Source organism: Camarhynchus parvulus, chromosome 7, assembly GCF_901933205.1.
Source record: "Camarhynchus parvulus chromosome 7, STF_HiC, whole genome shotgun sequence".
Lineage (NCBI taxonomy): Eukaryota > Metazoa > Chordata > Aves > Passeriformes > Thraupidae > Camarhynchus > Camarhynchus parvulus.
In genome coordinates this window covers 7787119-7807940 of record NC_044577.1, presented here as the reverse complement: position 1 = coordinate 7807940, position 20822 = coordinate 7787119, and positions in this window count along the sequence as shown.

Genomic DNA, 20822 nt, shown 5'->3' with positions numbered 1-20822 from the left:
CTGGCATGCTGTGGTTCCCATGAGAAAACTCCATTGCGCATTGCCCAGCAAAACCACAAAAATGTTCACAGCACTGCCTCCCCTCCACCCACTCAAAATGTTTTTGCATACGCCTCTAGGCACTACAATCATGGTAATTAAAGCTGTAAAATATTATTAGTATCACACTTCTATAGACTTTTCATACTAAATGCTTTATAGACCATGCTACAGAAATTCAGCCACTCCCGTGGAAAAAAAAAAGGAGCAGGAACAATGCACATCAAGGTGGAAAGCCAAATTTTAACCAGGAGTGCCCAACACTAATACCTTCTCCCACAAGGAGCTCCTGGGACGTTGCTGAAGTCCAGCCAGGGCAATGCTGTGATGAGGGACAGTGAAAGCCTGGGGCTGTGAGTGAGTATCCTAGGGATAGAGAGACTAGCACCACTGCTCCAGGAGCATTCCAATGGATTTGTGGAGATTCTCACAGCACTTAGCTCTGCTTCCAGGGGCTGCTAGTGAGTGAGGTGTAACTCAGCCCTGCCCTGGGCTACTGAATATATCAAGGCAGGTGTAGGAAAGGGTTGAACAGACTCTAGTCTCCAGTGCAGTGTGTCCTTAGGAACAGCAGCATATCTGCTCCAGTCTGGCATCTCACTCTGGGGAAGAGGAATAGGACAAACGTGCTCTGCTGTCTCCCTTCACCAGCAGATCTGAGAATGCTGGGCAAAAAGCCAGTGGCAGCCAACAAACTGAGATTTCCCCAGCAAAAAAAGCAGGGAAGTGTTTAAAGTGTTTTTTAGCACTGTCCTATCATTAACATTCAAACACTTTCCTGTCTAGGTACTGTTTCTGCTTACATCCCACAGAGGACACACAAGCTCTGAGTCTGCTCCCTCTCCCACATGTCCTGACATCTGGAGGTAAAAGTGTCCTTCAGATGTTGCCCTGCACAAAAGGGAAGGAAGATAGATACAGTTGTGTTAATTTTATAGGTGTTCAATTCAGTATTGAAATGGTTGTAGTGTACTGAGAGTACAGGTAGGTAAAAGCAAAAAAATTGTAACATTGAGTGAATAAAACACTAAAAAAAGATGAAGGTGACAGAACTTCACTTCTATTTCATATCTCCTTTCCTTCTAAAAATGCTTACAAGCTAGGGAATAAATGCCAAAATTTAATGCCCTTACCTAGTATGGATCGCCTAGTCTGATCTTCATGACAGAGACCTACAGAATGCTGGAAAGCTTGTGATGAACTTTCAGTGTAATGTATAAAGAGCATCCTTGCACCCACATAAACCCACCCAACCTTCTACCCATGCTTTTTCTACCACTGTGCTAAGGTACCTGAGTGGAAATCATTACAATTCTGGCCAATTCCACGAAGTGATTTGGTCCCTGGAGACCTCCAAAGAGCGAGGAATGGGTTCACCTGCAGCACACGCAGACTGCCAGGCAGACGCGTTCTGCCACTCCTCCAGGACTCCCTGCAGCCAGGGCTGCTCAGGCAGCCGTGCCCCAGCGGGCATGGAACATGGAACATGCCCTGCCATGGAACATTTGCATGGCTGAGCTGAGCAGGGTGGGGAGGTGGAAGGCTTAGGGAGGGGGAAGCCAGAGATGTGCCGTCACCTCCAGGGAGCCGGGAGCACCCCCGCAGAAGCGGCTCCGTCCTTCCCCACCCAGCACACAGACCTGGTTGGTGCAGTCTGACACACTGATGTTCTGCCTGATTAAAGGAAAAAGAGATTGGAATCACACATGGCACAGGGACACTTTCATAATGTACAGAAGAAGTCTGCAGATGATCAGTTCTCTGTTTCCTCAGATTCCCCAGATTGCGAGATTGATGAGGAATCTGAGTAGGGTACGAGCGCTACAGAATCAAAGGGAAAGGAAAAAAAAACCATCAGCAGTGAGCAATTATACTCAAGGAGACAAGACAGTAAGTCAGACCCAGAGGCAACTCCAAGGCTGCCAACACAGCAGCTGGTATTGCAGAACATCTCTGTGGTCGGTCCCAACCTCCCCGACTGCCACTGGAGGAGTGGAGGGGTGCTGGAGCACAGGGGCAGAGTGCAGGGGTGTGGGTGCAACCCTGCCCCAGTTTGCCTCCTCCTAGCAGGTCACCGCTGCTGGCTGGGGCACAACACACACAAAAGTAACGGTGAAAATGCATGTTGGAGCATATTTCTCAGGGAGGCTATTAATACCTGTGAAGAAAACACTGGAATTGCTTGCTGTTAATAGAGAAGAATGCGTTGCATAAAAGACAAATTTCATGAGCTGTCATTGAGAAGGCTGCAGGGTCTAGTGGCTGTACTGTGTAGCTGGGGACAGAGACAGCTGCATTCCCTTTCCAGCTCTCCTTTGCTGACTTGGACAAGTTATTTCACCTTGCAGCACCTCAGTTTCCCCATCTGGATATTAGGATAATGATTCGACTGCTTCCTCAGTGAAGCAATGCTAGATCTGCTGATGAAGAGGGTCAGAGGCAAGCATTATTATTTAGCATCATAAATATTCATGCCATTGTGCAATGGGCAGGACTTGCTGAACAGACAACAGCCCTCGTTAGAGATCAGAAAGTTTACAGTCTCTAATACACTGCAACTATAAATTCATCCAATGCAACAAAGAACAAATATGGAGATGCATATATTTTTGGCAGCTACGCCATCTGACTGAATGCATGGCTGGGAAAAGAGTTTTGAAGAAGAGTTTGCATGCTTGGAGAATATAAATCTGAAATTGACTTCAAATTAAAAGGAGAATACCCCAGACCCACAGAAGGGCTGTGCAGGATCAGGTGGAGCAGAGCTTCCAGGAGAAAAAAGGTATCCAAACTTGACAGGGTGGTGCAAGCTAGGAGAAAAGGGTCAGGGCTGAGCAGCAGAGGAAGTTATCTCATCAGCATGGCAAGCTATATCTTTCTATTGATTTTCAAATGAATAGATTTTATGGCCAGGAGCGACTGTTTAAAATCGTAAATCATCATAATCTCACCTCTTGTACCCTGGAGATCAAAGAACTTCATCTAGTCATTTGAATTACATTAACCCTATGTAAATAAAACAGTGCACTAATTATGATCAGTTGGAAGAGACAGATGCATCACAAAGACCTATGAGCATACAGTTAATACAGAAAGACTTTGCTAAAACTTAGCCTTTAGTCTTCATCAAAACAGGCACAAACCCAGAAATTACTCCATTTTAGGGTTGTGCCTGTGTGATATTTTGGTTCAGCAGCTTGGGAAACACAGGTCCTGCTGCCATTCTCCCCGGAGGCACAGATCCCAGTGCTTCCTCAGCTGGAGGCAGGGCAGGGCTGCACAAGGGGCAGCTCATGGCCACTCTGGCACTGCTTGTGTGGCCACCACAGCCTTTGCTGCAAGGGCCAGAAGGTGCTGGCACACACTGTACTTTGGTGTCACCTTGGGAAGCAGAGCTGGGAAATGTGCTGAAACAGGGAGCTCCAGAACTGAACATCTTCACAGCTTCAGCCTGTGTCTGACAAAGAGCTTCCTCTGAAAAGCATGGGGAGGAGAAGGAGGAGCAACTCCTGAGAAACCAAAACATACTGTTTCAACACTTTCAAAATAGTAGAGCTGAACTTTTTGTTTTGAAGCGACCTGTTTCTGATAAAAAAGCACTCAAAAATATAAAAACAATATTTAAAAAAACCTGGGAAAATTGCTTTTGAGAGCTCAGCATGCTGACTATTGTGGTGATCCTGGAATCATCATTTTGGCTTGGACTGACTGCTTTAGTCAAACAAAAATTACAGACAGAAACACAGTAATAGTGCTTGTGACAGTTTGACTTCTGTGCCTTTCAGCCGTAAATCCAAAAAGGCAATTATTTGCCCAGTCCGAATAGAGATCAAGTGGGAGGGAAAAAAAAAGGGGGGGGTGGGAATACACTGTCTGTGAGCACACACCTAGTGGTAGTTTTGCTAGGGTGAGGCCTGTAAGAGACCTCTAAGAGGTGACCAGATGGCACCAAAGGACTCACAACCCTCCCTGGGTGGTTACCATGCTGCTGACTGCCACCCCTCCCTCTCCAGCCCCGTCCCACATCCCAAGCAAAGCAATCCAGCCACCACAACACAAGCAAGCAAGGTGCCAGTGAAAGCTACCAACTCCAAGACTCAGGTGTGCAATGAGGGGAGCATAAAGCCATCCCCTGAGCCCCTGGGTTATTGCCCAGGCATCACTCAGGACCCTCCATCAGGGCAAAACTGGTTTGTTATTTAATTCTTGGTCTGTAAATCCAGCGAGGGGATGCTGGGAGCCAGCAGCTGGTGAGCGACAGCGCACACGGCTCTGCACCCCCGGAGTGGGAGTTTGGCCTCGCAGCAGGCACTCAGATCTCATCAGGAGCCCAAGGGGCTTTGCAGTTTGGGACTTTAATCTTTTAATCTGGCTCTCTCTCTCTCCTGCTGCTCGTGGGCGTGGAGCGTGTGGCGGTGGGTGAACCCTCCGGTGCCTCTCCCTCACTTGCTGTGGATCCATCCATGCTGTGGATCCACGTTTAGGACAAGAAATGGAAACCAAGACTGTGAGATGGCAATAAGCCAATGCATCACCCCAGGGAAAGGGCTTTCAGCACATGGGGTGACAAGGCAGCCCAGTTTTCCTGGAGATGAGGCAAGTCAAGGCCAGCTAACAGAGGTCTCCATGATGGGAAGGTGGAGACATGAGCACCAGGCAATAATTAAAAAATTGTAACCTGGAAATAAAAATGCATAAGTGCAATTGGGGGTGTGTGCTTGCAGCTGAGACCAGGTAGCTGTTGGTGCCCTCTGAAATTCCTCCCCCCACTCCCAGAGCAACATTCCAAACTCCTAACAGGTGAGCCTGGTGCGTGCTTGCTCTGCAGCTTGGTACAAGTCTCTCACCACTGACATTTAGAGCCAGAGGGCAAAATCTTCATGTTGCAGAGGTCAGGAAGTCTTTCACCACTTACTCTGCCATGGCTAAGTAGACATCTGAATCCATGCTGAAGCGTCTTAAAAAAGTAAGCTGGCTTTCAAACATGCTGTGCATACCGAGTACCTAAATGTTAGATGCATGAATTTAAATACTCTGTGCCTCAGTTTATCCATCTCTCACTGGTGGCTGAGGGTTGTTCATACCACAGCATTTAAGGAAGCCAAGCACTGACAAAGAAGCCCAAAGTGTACAGGTGAAAGCCTGCAGGAGAGGCGAGTGATGACTACCCTCCTTTTCCAAGTAAGGAGAAGGCTTCTTTGCCTTCCAGCTCCTCTCTTGGCAGTGATCTGTGTGTAGGCAGTGGTCATAATCAGGAAGTGCCTCCTCCAATTTACAGCTGGTGGTACCACCTGTGCCTCTCCAATTCCAGCCAAAACAACCACCTCCTCAAACCCACTTGTAAGGAAGGGCAGAGGATCCAGCTCTGACAGCTCAGAGGGAAAAGCAAGGCTCAGGTTTAAGTGCTGACATTTTCCCTAGATGTGTACCACTGCCTACCAGCGTTTTCTTTCTTCTTGTAAAAAACAATTACAGTGCCTGCTGAAAGAAGGTGGTCCCACTGCCATAACAGCAAGCAGCTGATAAGTGATAGGGTAGACATAGGACAACAAGAGAAGGGGAAGACATTCAAATTTTGCTGGGTCAATGAGCAACCAACGTACTTGCCTGTGTGGCAGCTGGAATGGAAGAAAGTGGAGTCATTACTCATCATTTCAAGTCTGTCAAGGATTTACTTTCTGGAAGAAAACCAGTGGGTTAGTGACTGCTGGGGAGGCAGGGAACATTTCTGTACAACTGAGACAGAGCTGTGTATATGGGATATGCCTCATTGGTATTATCCTTCTATCCCCTGTGCTGGTTTTTGATTCTCAGGTCCCTCCTTCCACCTCATCATGGTTTAAACCATCTCCCTACCAGTGCAGCATCTCAAAAACCAGTTCTGGATTGCACTCGCTGCTTTAATCCACACCGGACCTCAAATGGAGCTCTTTTACCTTGGAAACTGGAAACCCAAGGAGATTTTAAATAACAGAAATTTGTAAGAATTATACCTCTGGTCAGCCAAAACTAATACCAGAAAGGGAAGTCTCGCTGATCCCATCAATGGAACTAACAGCAGGGCTTCCCAGACTTCCATTGATGAGATAGTCTGGACAAAAAGAATGGAGGCCACTACCTTATGAGCTGGGATTCATTCTGGGGGGGCTTAATTTTTTAAAATGCATCCCTTGTGTGCAATATACTGTGTTCCTGCTCTGGTCTCTCACAAAACTCCAGTTGACTTCTCTGAAGTGCACAGGGCCAAGAGGCACTTATTTTCAAATTTACTAAATGCCTACATTTCCAGTTAATCTGGAGCTGTGGGTGCCAAAACCTCAAGAGAGTCACTTACCCTCATTGCAAATATCATCTCAGCCTCTCTAATGCCACTGGAAGAGTAATAACCTTTTGAGAAGACTTAAGGGCACTCTAAAAGCTATATACAGAAAAAAACAAGAATATCAGAATGAAAGCCAACAGCTTCTGACATCAGATGTTTCCTTTCAGTGTTTTCTCCTTTTGATTAGCTATTTCTTTTCATTTACATCCCATAGCCTCAAAAAGTTATTTTTGAATTGTCTGTTTGCTGCAGATTTCCTGTAGAGGCCCAACCATCTACTCATCTTTGAGAAAGTACCCTGCTGCTGCTTGGTCCTACAATTGCTTCCATATGAACCTAAGGCAGGCAGGTTCTCATCTTCCATTTAGATTTTTTTTTAATGGATGATGAAAGCAGAAACAATTGAGCCATACAGCTCCCTAAAGCTTTTGATGTTCAGCTTTCCAGTCCAGCACCATGGTGACACACCAGCACAGGGAACATCCACTGCACAACAACAAAGAAACATACACTTTGCATTTTACAGAAAGTGCTCTTCACATGGCACAGCATCTGTCCCAACCTATAAAGCAGGCAGTGTGCTGTCTTTTAAGGCAGCCCTGACTCAATGCCTACAAGTCACTCTCCTTGGAAAAGAGGGAGTGTTATTTTTTCTGCTAAACTCTGTATCTGTTCATCAAAACCCCTGTACAGGCCATGCATTGAAGAGTTGAATTTGATGATCCTTGTGGGCCCCTTCCAGCCCAGACAATTCTGTGATTCTGTCCCTGCTGAATTCACACATCCACTCCCAATCTCCTGAAACTGGAGTTGTCTTGTCACTGGGATCCAGCACCAGGGGGACCCATCCTTGTCAGATATGCTGGTGCTACTGACACATAAATAAAACATAAATAAACCATAAATTTTCTTTCTCTAACCCACCAAGACACGTGTGATCACCTCAGATCCTTGCATCAAAGCCAACACCCCCTGGGACAGCTGGGAGAACACGACACACATCACCAGCTCCAAGAGCTGTCCCCAGTGCCACCAGTGGCCACCTCCATGGGATCTAGAGTAAGGAGTCCCTCTGCTTTCTTCCTGTAGATGCTTCCTTGAGGCAGACCAGCAAATTTTGCCTTTTCCTGACATACAGCCTAGGTGGTGGTGCCTTAGAGAGCAGCAGTGACAGCTGGGTGAAAGGGAGCGAAGCCTAGCCTTGTGATCTGTCACAAAGTGACTGCTGGCCAACATAGACATGTGAGACCTGGGCTTTAGCAACAGGCAAGCAAAAACCAAGCCTGCAGCTTTGCTTTCCTCTGTGCAAGTTGGACATCACTGAGAAAGGTCACATACAAATAAAACCCTACTGAATACACTGAAATACAGCTGAAATACACAGAGAACAGAACCTCTTCAAAAGGTTTGCTAAGAAAACAAAGCAGAAAAGACATGGTCACCTTTGGGTATTGTGTGGATGGCTGCAAAATTCACTCCAATAATTGCTTTATAGGCCTTTCTCTTTCCAAAATTCACTGCTATCTTTTCAGAAACAGAACAATATATGATCTGGTTAAGGTGCTGATCCATCCCAAGGTGATGAATACTATCAGGGTTGGGAACTTCATCCCTTACTTAACATTTCCTGTAATTAAACTTTCTGGCTAAACTTTGACATGGAAAATTTCAATCCAAATAATTAGGCTGAGTTACCTTGAGTTGATGCATCTTCTTACCTGTTTTGAGAAGTCTTGTATCACCATCCTGACTACAGAAGACATTAAAACTGCACACCCACTACCTTCAGGAGCAGGGATAAGTTGGCCTGGTGTTACCCAAAAGAAACAGCTGGAGATCTAACATGATCAAGTGTTTTTGACAACAGATGAACATTTTTCTTGGTAATGAGCAATTTTGGTCATTCTGTAAGCCTTTTCTACACTGAGATTTATTTTTAGCACTGGCAAGACCTAGCTCATTAGCATACACGGAAGATTTTACAGTAAATTAGTATCACTGTTCATTACAACGTGTGCAATTTTGCAACCTTCCAAAAGTAGGACAGGTTTAATTTTACCTGTTTCAAGGCTGTCACTGACCCTTCACATGTTCTGCTAGAGGGAAGATGAGATGGCAGATCCTACACCGTGCTGGGAAGAAGGAAGAAGCTGAATGCCCAAAGGTTGCTGCTGCATTTCTCTTTTCCATTGTCTTCTCTCCAGAGGGAACTGTTTAGAGAGAGGATTAAATGACTGTGGGAAAGAAAAAAATGTGTGAAAAAGGGAACCCGAAAAAGGTAGCAACGAGAGGTCATTAGAAAACTCTTGAACAGTGAGAATGTTTCAGGTTTGTTGAGAAGCAGAACTATTCATCTCTGTGCCACATGCAAAGTCACTGAACTACACTGTTTTCCCTCAGCTAAACACCAGCTTAATCATGCATATTTCTATCATGTAAGCAATTAAAAATAATTGTTTTCCCTCAGCTGGTTGTTTTTTCCCCACAAAATACTGTCAAAAATGGCACATGTTTCTCCTCTTGCTTGAATTTACTTTATTTGTGCCAAAATTAATTTCTGACCTCTAATATATGGTCCAAAAAGTGGTGACTGAAATAGAAAGCAAGATTTTCCATCTGATTAAATGTTTTTATTGTTTATGGTCACACAAGACCCACTGCCTAGTGCTTTCCTGCAATTCCTTCTCAGCGTTTAGAAATTTCTGATCAACAAGGAACACATCTGGGAAGCCCAGCCACAGCATTTCAGGGAAAAGAAACTAAAAGGAGAAGGATTTCAGAAGTGACAGTGGCATAAAATATAAATATGGGGAAAAAAAGTTGGAAGGTCAGTCTAGCACTTACCCACAGATCCCAGCAGTAGTTCCAGGCAGAATTTATTCTAGTAATAAAAATACCTGGGGGATACAGGTATCCTAACAGGACAGAAGTGGCAGCACTTGGTAGAGCTGAGTTACATAAACACAGTGGCACCTTGTCCCTGCCTGCGTCTGTCTGGGTATGGAGCAGGTTCTGTGGGATCACAAATGGGCAATTTTGTTAGCAGAAGACTTGGGAGCAGATGAAAGCTTGGGTCCACCATCCCCCAACATACCTGCCAGAGAAGCTGAGCTGGTACAGGGTGGGGAAATTAACTGTGCTAGATAAAGGAGTGGTTTTAAAATCTCCTTTTGCCTGGAGCACTGAAGAAACCAAGAGAAGGAATAGCAGCTCTGCAAGGGATGCAGCTGCATGCCACTCCTTTTTGAGGGTGAGCTGTGATACTCCACTCTTGCCTCTCGAATTCTTCCCCAGGGAATTAGAAGCTGGAGGAAAATTAGGGGGTTTTATTTATTTATTTTCACCAGCCCATTGTGCAGCATTCTTTATCTATGATCTAATAACTCTTCTAGCATTCGTAACTTGTGTGATTTCAACCAGAGGAAAAATGCGATAGGATTTTTTGTGACTCACAGGTCTTGTGAAATGCTTTCAAGCAGCTCATCTTTCAAGCTTCTTACCCTGATTGAATCAGGGTAAAAACCCAAATTTTGTAAAATGGTCTGCACACCAGGGTTCTGCAAAGCATGCTGATTTTTAAAGGTGATTTTCTTCTGAATATACAAACTATTCTGGAAAATTTGACAAATGTCTACCTGATTAAGCCCACAAAGGTGTGTTTGTACATTCTTGGGAACATTCTTACATACCTGCCCAAGAGCTTCAAGCTTTTATCTTTCTTTTTTTTTTTCCTCCCCTTCTTTAAAATCAAGGGCAAATTTTCAACTGGCAAAGCAGATCTGCAGATTGGGGTTTGGTGAGCCAGTGGGAACTGTTACCTTGCATGGAGTTACACTGCTCTCAGCTCTGCTGCCACTCTCAGTGGTGGGAATCCACACAGGGTCACCAGAAATCTGACTGCCAAAAATCACTCGCCTTTGTTTCTAGTGAGCAACTGCCACATGGATTTCCCTTTCCACTGAGCTCTGATGTGCCTGAATCCCTTCTCCTACTCCCTTACCTCATTAGAGCTTATGACAGAAAGGCAGGTCATTGCCTGGAGCTCCTTGAGAAGCAAAGCACAGCTGCAAGCTCCTCATGCCTTTCCATCAGCATTTTTGTGGCACAGCAGCAATGCTCTGTGCATCACAGGCACTGAGCCTGACTGCTGTTTGCTTCCAAAACCCACTGCACCCTCCCAAGCTGTATGTCCTCTTCTTTGATCTTTCCATCCACCCCTTTGGTCACCAGAACAGGAGCTTTGAGCTTTCTAGTTTTCAAATGCCTGCATTGTTTATGGCATTGCCGACCTCAGCCAAGGGCTTGGCAGCTTTCCCTGGGACAGAGAGGCTCTGTGGGGAGGGGATGGACTTGGGAGGCAGCAGGAGGGAGCAGAGGCATCTGAAAGTCATCCTTCAGGGCAACTTTGAGAAAGGAAAGCTGTGACCAACACACAGAGTGACAGGCTGCAAACAGTGACATCTGAAAACCCTTTCCCACGGTGGGGAAAGGTGTTGTGCTGCTGTTCCAAGCAACTCCTCTTACAAGGCTTACTAATAGCAACAATTAGGAGTAGTAATAACAATAATAATGGGTCATGGAACAAATTTGGGGTTCTGCAGGGAGTGAAACATATCGCAACTGTCTCTTTTAGAAGTGCTGGGAAAACTTGTCATAGTTAAGGATTAAAGTACCAGGCAGATGTGACATTTAATATCTGAACTGCCATCAGACAGGAAATTGCACATTAAGTTGCATTGTTATCCAATGAAAGAAATGAAGAAAGAAGAAGACAGATCTAACAGTAAGCACTGTGTGCTGCAGCCCCTGACACTCAAGGGTGGTTCCTGTACCACAGCATCCCTTTGGAGCCAGCTCTGTGGCTGGGGATGTGAGCAGGCTTCATGTGGGCCTCCTGTACCACTGCATCAAACACACTGTAAGTTTCCAGGCCACACTGTGAACCAAAGAAAACCTAAGACACTTTGCAAAACAAATGAAAAGTTCTTTCATTTCCTCTAAATTTTTGTCTCTGAAATGTCTTGCTGCATTTGCCTCAACCTTTCAATGCTGGAAAGGCTGTGGCAAGCTGTGTGGACTGAGTTCTGGCAGGGTTCGATGGAGCAGGAAGGAAGTTAAAGGGGAAAAAGTTTCACATTTCAATAGACAGAGACAAGTATTTCCTATAATAAGGAAACAGGATTTGACAGAATTCTTTGTGCTTTAAGCTTTTTATACCTCTCTTAATAAAAACTAAGCTCCTTTTCTCCTCCTGCACAGTGTATCATGCCTCGGATAAAATCCTTTCGAAGAACAACATGCACACACAGTATAATCTGACATTATTCCAGTGCTACAGGGAACATCTTGAACATAATTGCACCACATGGAAGTTGACTTGCTATGAGAAAAACACACAAAAAAGCTTTCAAAACAAATCTGTAAACACATTTATGCTCCCAATAGCCATGATAAATCCAATTAAACAGCCAGGATGTGTGTTACAAACTGTCACTAAAGAAGTTAATGCAGTTTCTGTGGCAGGGAATATTCCATCTCTAAGCAAGAAATCCTAGTTCCATGCTGCCCAAGGGTCATGATTTTGTAGTCAAGCCTACTTGAGAGGACCAATAGCCAAACCAAACTTCAAGCCCAGCTCACCCATATCCCATCCATGCTGGCACTGCATTGCCTCGTTCTGCCTAGTCCTGGCATCACCTTCTCTCAGTGCCATTTAGGGCTTTCAGGATCTCTACTTGCCTCTAATACAAAAAAAGTCCTGCAGATCCACATGCCTTGCCCCACAGAGTACCAGTCTGACATTCTGCTCCCAATACACTGAAAACATACAGCTGAAAATGACTGGGGAGGAATTATTGCAGCCTGAAACTGTAGAATTTCTTTCCTGCAAATGCTAGCAGCGAACAAAAGAGGAATGCTGCCTTTGGAGTGGGAAGGGCATGGTGTTTTGCAGCATCAGGGAACAAGAGACCCTAACTGAAGAACATCTGCTTCTGAGGAACACCAAACAATCCACAGCAAGGTTTGCACTGGCTGCCTGTTAGCCACACTGGAAATATAAATCCTACTAAATCAGAAACAGCACTGTAGCTGTAACACCGTTGCTTTGCATCAAAACAGTTTAAATGTCATCAATATTTCTCATGAGGGAGCAAATTCCATTTGTGAGTGCTCAGAACAAGAGCAGCAGCAGCTGCTCTGCTTCCCCAGAGCTGGTCCCAGCTGCAGCACAACAGTGGAGACCCAGAGGATTGTGCTCCACAACACTGGAGACCCAGAGGGTGGAGCTCCACAAGAGTGGAGACCCAGTGTGGAACATGTCAGCACTCAGCCCCACTGCTGGGCATCCCAATCACACATTAGCCACCTAGGTAAGACTTCAAGGCTCAACAGCTCATTGTCCTTCAAATAAAGGGAGTCAGTGGACCCAAATGTGTTCCACCTTTCTGCTGGGAAGGGCTGAGGAACACCCCAGCCATTGCTCCCCCACAGTTTCCCTGTTCCTGCTTGCCCCTGTTTTTAAGTTCTGTGCACACGATGGGTCACCCTTCCACAACCTTCCCATTTTTCTTCTTCAAAGGTTTGAAGCCTCCATTTTCAGTGGATGTAGCAATGGTCTCTCTCAGGGCTGTGGTGCTATGACTCACAGCAAAAGAAACTAATATAGCACCTGGCTTGGATGCACAGCTTGGAAGCAAAACCAACAACAGGGAAATTTGCAGAGCAATACATGCCTACAGAACATTGGACAATGATTTAGAGCACTGCAAGTTTTGGCCACTTAGAGATGTTTTAGAAGTTTCTTAATACTCAGCAATGGCAATACCCTGTCTTAAGGCATCCTGTGGCCACACATGATCAGCTCAGCAAGCATGGGTATTTTGGGCTGGAAGATGCTGCTGCTGACAACAGGCACTGTGGATTGGAAGGGCAGGAGCAGAGCTGTGCCACAGGCAGTGGCCACCTGCCTGTGGAGTAGGATGTTTCTGCCCTGGCCTGATGCCAGCAGGAGCTGCTTTTTCCCTGCTGTCTTTGAACACAACTGTGGATATTTTTATCCCTGTCCTCTCTACGTGTGGAAAAGCATCAGCCAGCATCTTATCTCCCTACAAGGATTATAGACACTTAGATAACAACAAATTAAGAAACGGACAAGCATTAGCTCTGTGATTCCAGCCTGCTGAGTTTATTTGGGCATACAAGCTGCTGAAGCCACACCTGCCTGGCTCAGACGCCATCTGAATGTTTGCAGAGCTGCTGGACACCTTGAGCAATAATGACGAGGCCCAAGGGCTTTATGAGTATTTCCAGGTGTGTCTAAGTTGTTTCTGACCTCTTCAGACTGCAGCCTGCTTGGCTTATGGAGCTGGCAGGATCTCCTGGTGTGTTTGCTATTGGAGCTCCTTTGAAGCAGGGAACTGTGTTTGCAAGCTCACTCTGGCACGTCTCCACACTGAGGAAGCTTGCTCAGAGCTGGGAGGTGCCAAAGGTCCAAGTCAGCTGGCAAGTAACACCTGCCTAGGGATGCTTTCCTTTGGACATGCAGTTCTGGGAACAAATTTAAAGTTTAATGACACAGAAGAAAAGCTCTTTTTTCCAGACCATGCTGTTTTTGAAATTAACAGCTTAAAATGGTGGGTTTTTTTCAGGAGTGAAAGAAAACATCCAAGCCAAAAGCTCAGTCCCCAGTTAACTTCAACACTTTGACATAAATATTTTATATCCCCGTGCATTCATATCCATAGTATAGAACTGCAAAGGCCAGAGGAATGCTGTGCAATTAAGAAAGCTGGAAGTGCTTGGAAAAGGAGTTTTGACTTTCAACCTGGAGTCACTCTTGGGCCTGCATCTCTTGTGCATTTTCAGCATTACATACATATATAATCCAGGATCCTAATCCTCCTCCAGGCACCTGTGTCTCAGGTACTGATGCCACAACCTTTGGCAGATTTATGACAACACTGAATGTGGCTCCACATCCAGAGGAAATTGGAGCATGAGACAAGGCTGGTCATGAGTAGATGGTAGGAACCACAAGGACCAGCCCAGCATCGCCCCTCACTTTCAGAAGGTGTACTCACCCCACGCTGTGGTAAACTGGACAGTAAATAAAACAGGCTGTCTCCCTGCTCAGTGGGAAGGATGTGTCCTTCCCCAGTCCCAAACAGCCAAGAAGAACTTACAGCTCTCACCAACACCTTGCCCTGCTTATGGCATGAACTGAGCTCTCCTGCTCTTTCACACTCTGGAGATGTGCCCTACAGACAGGAGAAGCCAGATTTTCACACAGGCTCAGCACCAGAGTAATCCCACTGACTCCAATAGAATCAGAGCAGCAGGACACAGAGAGAGAGGTGCAAAGCTGTAAAGCCCCTGGACAAGTCCTACTGCAAGGGCATTTGGCAAGTACCTTTGTTGCATTTGGCACCAGATCAGAAAACTAAACCCTGCTAGTACTTTGAAGAGTAAGCCTCTCTCCTCACCTTGCCACACTCTCTCTTTATGTTATCCTTTCTCATCCTGTCAGAATAGATGCCAGAGCTGGAAATACTCACTTTGTGAAGAGCATGAATCAGGGAGAAGTGACTTTCTTGAAGATTCTCTGGCCACTGTCAGAGGCAGGAGCCCAGGCTTGTTCAACCTTTCCTCTGAGTCAGCACAGCAAGTCTTTACCTTCACTGCTGTCTGGCACGAAAGGAGAAGAAAAGCATTTGTACTCTGCTGCAGTCACCGTCAGAAAGATCCTGTTGTTGTCAGCAGGAGCTAGTACGGATGTCAGGAGAGGCTGAAATGACTCCATCAGGGAATATTTGTTAAAATCTATTTGGGGCACATCCTGCATTCCTCAAGTACCTGCAGGAATGACTGTGACTAGCAGGGGCAAAATGACTGTACATCCTATCCTGGCTCTCCCTGCCTAGATGTCCATACATGCATCAAGAATGGCTCGCTTATCAGCATTTTACAAAAAGATAACCCTTTAAACAAATTACCTTATTTTAGAGAAAGGCATTGGGAAGCTGCCTGTGAGTAATGTACAATGTAAATCCATGAATCAGGCAAAGCCACTGGCATATCTCTACCTAATCATTCCATAGCACTTATTTCTTTGTCTCTCCCATGTTTGTATTCAAATAGAACAAATGCAGCAGTCAAAAACTTCTGAGCTGGTGAGGGGAAAAAAAGTCATTAAGCATCCTGTTCAGAAGTGCACAGAAAATGTGTAATGACAGAGGACTGTATCTGAAAGCAGGAAAAGTAGGAATTTCAGAAGGCCAGGCATCCTGGGAAGGGAGGGAAGCATGCCAAGGCAGTGTGCTCTGCCAGGCACAGGAATTGCACACCAGTGGATTCCACGCGGGTGCAGGCTGCAAGGAACAGTGAGCTGTGAAAAGAAACCATCAACAACCCTGATCAGACAGGCTCTGAGAGAGCAAGGAGATATTTCAGGTAGGTTGGAGGTGCCTGGTTATGGCTGTGCCAATGGCCACCTGCCTGAGCAGGACCTGGCAGAGCTCACACAAAGAAAATAGGAAGCAGCAAGATACTCAAAAACTTAATGGGTCAAACAACCGTGGAGAGCCACAGGCTGCCTTTGTGTTGTACCCAAGAGCTGGAAAACATCATCAGAACCTTCTTAATAGAAAACAGCCTCCTTTGATCTAAAAGGGCTTGACAGGCTCCTTTGACAATACAGAGATTAATCCTGAAGGTAGTTGAGCACACCAGGGCTAAAATTTAATTTCAAGAAACGCTGGAAAGAGAATAATTCTTTTCACGTTTGTTTAACAGTACCAGCAATTCATTCTTCCAAGAATGATTGGTCAAATCCCAGGACAATCACTAAAGGCTACTGTATAAATGTGGAAACAAGAAACAACAGTCAGTATAAAGATAAATCTGAAGGCACAAGACAGACAGACATGCACTTATCCATCAATAAATATTGCTCTCATGGCCTCCTTACAAAACCGTACCACCTTCTGTGGTTTCTCATAGCAAACACAGGGGGTTGACTACTTCTGTTAGTTCTCTTTCCTTCCCAGGCTCTCAAGGTTTGTTTTTAAATGAAATACAGAGGGATGTTTTGAAGTTCATGACAGTGGGCAAGCCCTCTTTCTCCACGGGAGGGATACAGCAATAAAACTGGTCCTGCCAGGTGCTGACCTGCCTGTCTGTATGGGGTGAGGGCTGTCCAACTGCAGTGAAGCCCAGGAGTCTGAGATTCAGTCAGGATGTCAACATCAGTGGATTCCAAAGCATCTGGAATCAAAAGGATTTAGACAACTACTGAGCTAAGCCGTGCATCAAGCAGTGGCCTAAGAGCCAAAAGTGCTGATTTCCGAGTCAGCACGCACTACTGGCATGCTCTCTTCTGGCATCTCCATCCACCAGCCTAGTTCTGCTTTCCAGAGGGAATGTCCCTCCCCAGCACACTGGCACAGACACAGGCTCACTCACAGCAGCACCCCCATCCACCCATCCCACATCCAGCATAGCCTCCCACAGGAGAACATGTTCCATTCTGGGCTTTTCTGGGTAAGCAGTGACCCACCATAAATGTGTTTTCTCTTGGGACCATTCCCCACGGATAAATCCATGTAAGGTATCAGTGCTGCACAGCAGCAAGGGCACTCTCACAGCTGCTCTTAGGCTGCATGGATGCTCCTTTACAGAGGTAACAAGATCCCTTATGCTTGTAAGCAGGGGTTCAGAGGCTCTTGAAAAATGAAGCCTATAACCTATTAATCAGTGCAAATTTAACATAATAAATAAGAGCTCGTGGTCAAAAAGCCCCAACTGCTTCTCTCTCACAGATTCAAAGCAAAGAAGGAATCCAGTCAGATTTGTATCACTGCTCCCTTGCTCTATAAATAGCTGCAACTGCCATTCCAAAAATAAACCAGATAAATATTTAAGGTCCACTGCTACTTAACTTACTGTTATGCTTACATACTGCTTACTGTTGTGTAAATCAGGAGAAATATCAATGAGATCCATAAATTCACACCACAATGCTTTGCTGAAGTTAGAGGGAAGGACTGTTTTTCCAGTGATTACAGAAAAGTCCTTCCATGAACACTTCACCATCAGCTTTTCTTCCCCTGACCTACAGATCCCTTTGACAGCCATGGGAAAATGAGCATAAGGGGAAATGCCAAGAAAGCTGTGACAGTCCTTTTGCCTAATCCATGGATAAATAATTTTTTTAAAGGGCACCTCTGTCCTATTTAATTTTTAAGCTTAGCCTGAACAAGAGATACCTGCTCCCTAGAGCAGTTTAGGAGAAAGCACTCTGCTGGAATTTTCTATCTACCTTGGTATCTACACTTGTCAAATAAAATAGCAATTACCATAAAACTACTTTCTTTTGTAGACAATTTGTCTGTCCCCAAAATAACTCAGTATTTTGCCCATGAAATACTTCAGACTAATGCACTTCTGAAAAAAAACAGTTGGAGATGAACAAAATAGTCTCAAATAGCTCTTCTATCTAAACTTAACTCAAAGGCACCATTTTACATCAAATAAAAAGATAACATAATGTACCTGATAATGAATCGCATTATTTGTGAGGGCACTAACAGAACACAAATTATTTGTATTACTGGAATAAACATTCAACAGAATCCACCAAAACAAGTGAAACTATTTAAAGGAAAATACAGTCATTCTCCATCCTGAATAAACCAAGGCAAAAAAACCAACCCAACAAAACCAAAACCAACCCAAACTGTTGTTGAGCATGCACAGGTATTGTGTTAATCTGATTACATGGGAAAACTAAAGACTCAAAGGCTGCCTGTTTTGCTATTTTCCCTTGCTTTTCCAGGAAACCAAATATTAAGTACCTGGCTTACAAACCTCCAGCAGTTGATCCCGCTTCCTTTGACGTTCACCTCCTACGAATGACACAATCCAACACCCACATACCAGCTCTAAGAAATCAAGAGTGCTGTTGCTTCAACAAACCCCCATGCACTTGGGGCTAGCCAAAGAAAGATAAAACACCCTGGAACTCTGCAAACAAATTATACCCACTGCTGACGTAAGGAGGGGGAAGGGAGGGCAAAGGGGAAAAAAGAAAAATTAAATTAACCATAGGAAGCATCCTTAGTCATCCAGAGCAATGTGTTGAGATTTTAACAGCACACCTAGAAATTGAAAGCCTCTATAAGCTCTAGTTAGAAAGTAAAGAGCAGGCTGCAAGTGGGCAATGAGCATTACCTCGTGGGGTGGGAATGGGACTTGAGTGCCTTCTCCTCAGCCTGGCCTTGCAGGTGCTGCAGGGAACTGGGGCTGCCTCCAACAGCACGAGAGCCCAAGGCAGGCAGGGCTTTGGGAGCACAGAGGAGTTCCCTCCCCACCTTACACAGCTGTTGCCTATTCCTGCTGCACAGGCCAAATAAATCATCAGCAGGGAGCACCTGGGGCCTTTGTGGAACAACATGGATTAACAGCATCGAGAGGATTTGGTATCCCATCTAATACTGCAGCCAGCTTTTACACACCTAGACGAGGGCATTGTGGATGATGTTGAGTGTTTTAGGGGTCAGAGTGTACAGGGTGGCAGGACTCCAAAAGCCTGGGAGGAAAACACATGCTGTGGACATGGCTCTGCACTGCTCCCCTTCCTCCTTCCCCATTATTAAAATGTCAATTTGTCATGTGTGGAGCTTGAGAGCTCTGCATGCTGCATCCCAGGAATGTCCCCCATCGCTGGGACCAACTGCACTGCTGCCTGCCACAGCCAAGTCTTCCCTTGAGTGCTCCCAGCCAAAAGCAGTTCTCACTCAATTTTCCACAGCTGAAAACAGGGAAGGGCAGAGCTGGCCTGCACCTATAACTGACCTCCCTCTTCTCCCCCTATTTTGAATTATATTTGTGAGCAAACAGGTAAAAATACCACTTTTAAGCTCAGAACCCCAGCTTTGGCCTGAGCACCACCACCATTTAGGAAACCAGACAAACAAATGGGAAGAAAGGAAAATGCTGCATAATTACTCAGAGCCCCCCTGAAAGGAGGGCTATTACCAAAACCACTGAGTCTCTTTTATTGAGGATTTCTTACTGCAGGAGAACGCTGCCTAATAGCTGCTATATCCTGCTTGAGCGAGTATATTCTCCTCGGAAATCAAGCAAAGGTTTCTAATAGTTTTTGACACAGTGTGGTCCCCTAAAGCTACATTTTCTGTCTGATTCATGCTGACTAACTGTAACCCTACGACAGTTATTGAAAGTTAATTAGCGGTGAAGTGCTAAGAGCTCTAAAAATGAAAATACAAGCGAGAACTGAATGCAGAGCGTCTCCCTTCCCAGAAAAAATACTGTCAAGAAGGTTAACATAACCAAAAAATATATTGCAAGTTGAAAATGTGAGAGGGAGTCCTCTAATAACTTGGCTGTGATGGTCTCTTGTTGTGTAGACACACAGCTGAGAGGTAACACATTCCTAAGGGTTTATCAGGGACCCAAGGAACAAACCCCAGTATTTTTTTCTTTATTAAATTTGCATGAGGAAGTGCCTGGAAAGTTACATAGAGACAACACCCAAGTTACATAAAGACAAAGATATAAATCAATTACTGCTTCCTCTGGGGACTCAAGTTTGTCAGATGTTGCACACGCTATCAAATCCCAACTATTTTTGCCCTTATCCTTCACTTCCTCAGAGTTTGCAAGGAAAAATCCACAGTTAGATGTGAGCCCAGCCAGCACCAAGCGGGCGTAGGAGGTGAGGCGAGGAGAGCCACAGCCCTGCACCACCCACTCCCTGCAGATGTAAGCGCCGAGACAAGGTGCGAGGCAGTGGGCAGCACCCTTCAGGTGTTAAAAAAGCCCATCCTGGCACCCCCAGAAGTTGGATACAGCCCCAAACAATAAAAAAATAAAGCTCAAAGCAACCTTCACGCAGAGAAGGGGCATTGTTTTAAGAACAAGGAAGGGAACGCATTGGAGCAAAGCAAGTAGGTTGGAAAAGCCAAATGTAGGGTTCGGTATAAAAATAGACAACAGTGATGCCAGAATGCCTTGGCAAAACTGTGTTTATTGATTTTCATAGAATGGGGAATAAAGCTCCAGCCCTTTCCACCCCTGACTGGTGACTGTGACTCACTAGCGATCTAAAATGACTGCAATGAGCAAGCGGGGACTGAGCTGAGTTGGACCTCGCTCACGTCTCACGGGGTTGACAGGGGAACGGTGTCCTGCTCCTGGCTCTCCCTTGTGGCTGCCCAGGAAATGCAGAGTAGCTGTGCATGTTCGCCTCCATCACAAGAGCAACAACACTTCGTTCGGGCAGGTCCTCTGGGCGGACAGAGGGGCTGGTTAATGTGTGGTTCAGTGTCTGGCTCAGGCACCGCTGCTTGCCGAAAGGGCACCCTGGTGACCCGGTGACCTTTCCCTGGGGCTGGGAACTGGGTGTGTAAGGAGGACAACATCCACCGTCCCCGTTCAGCTG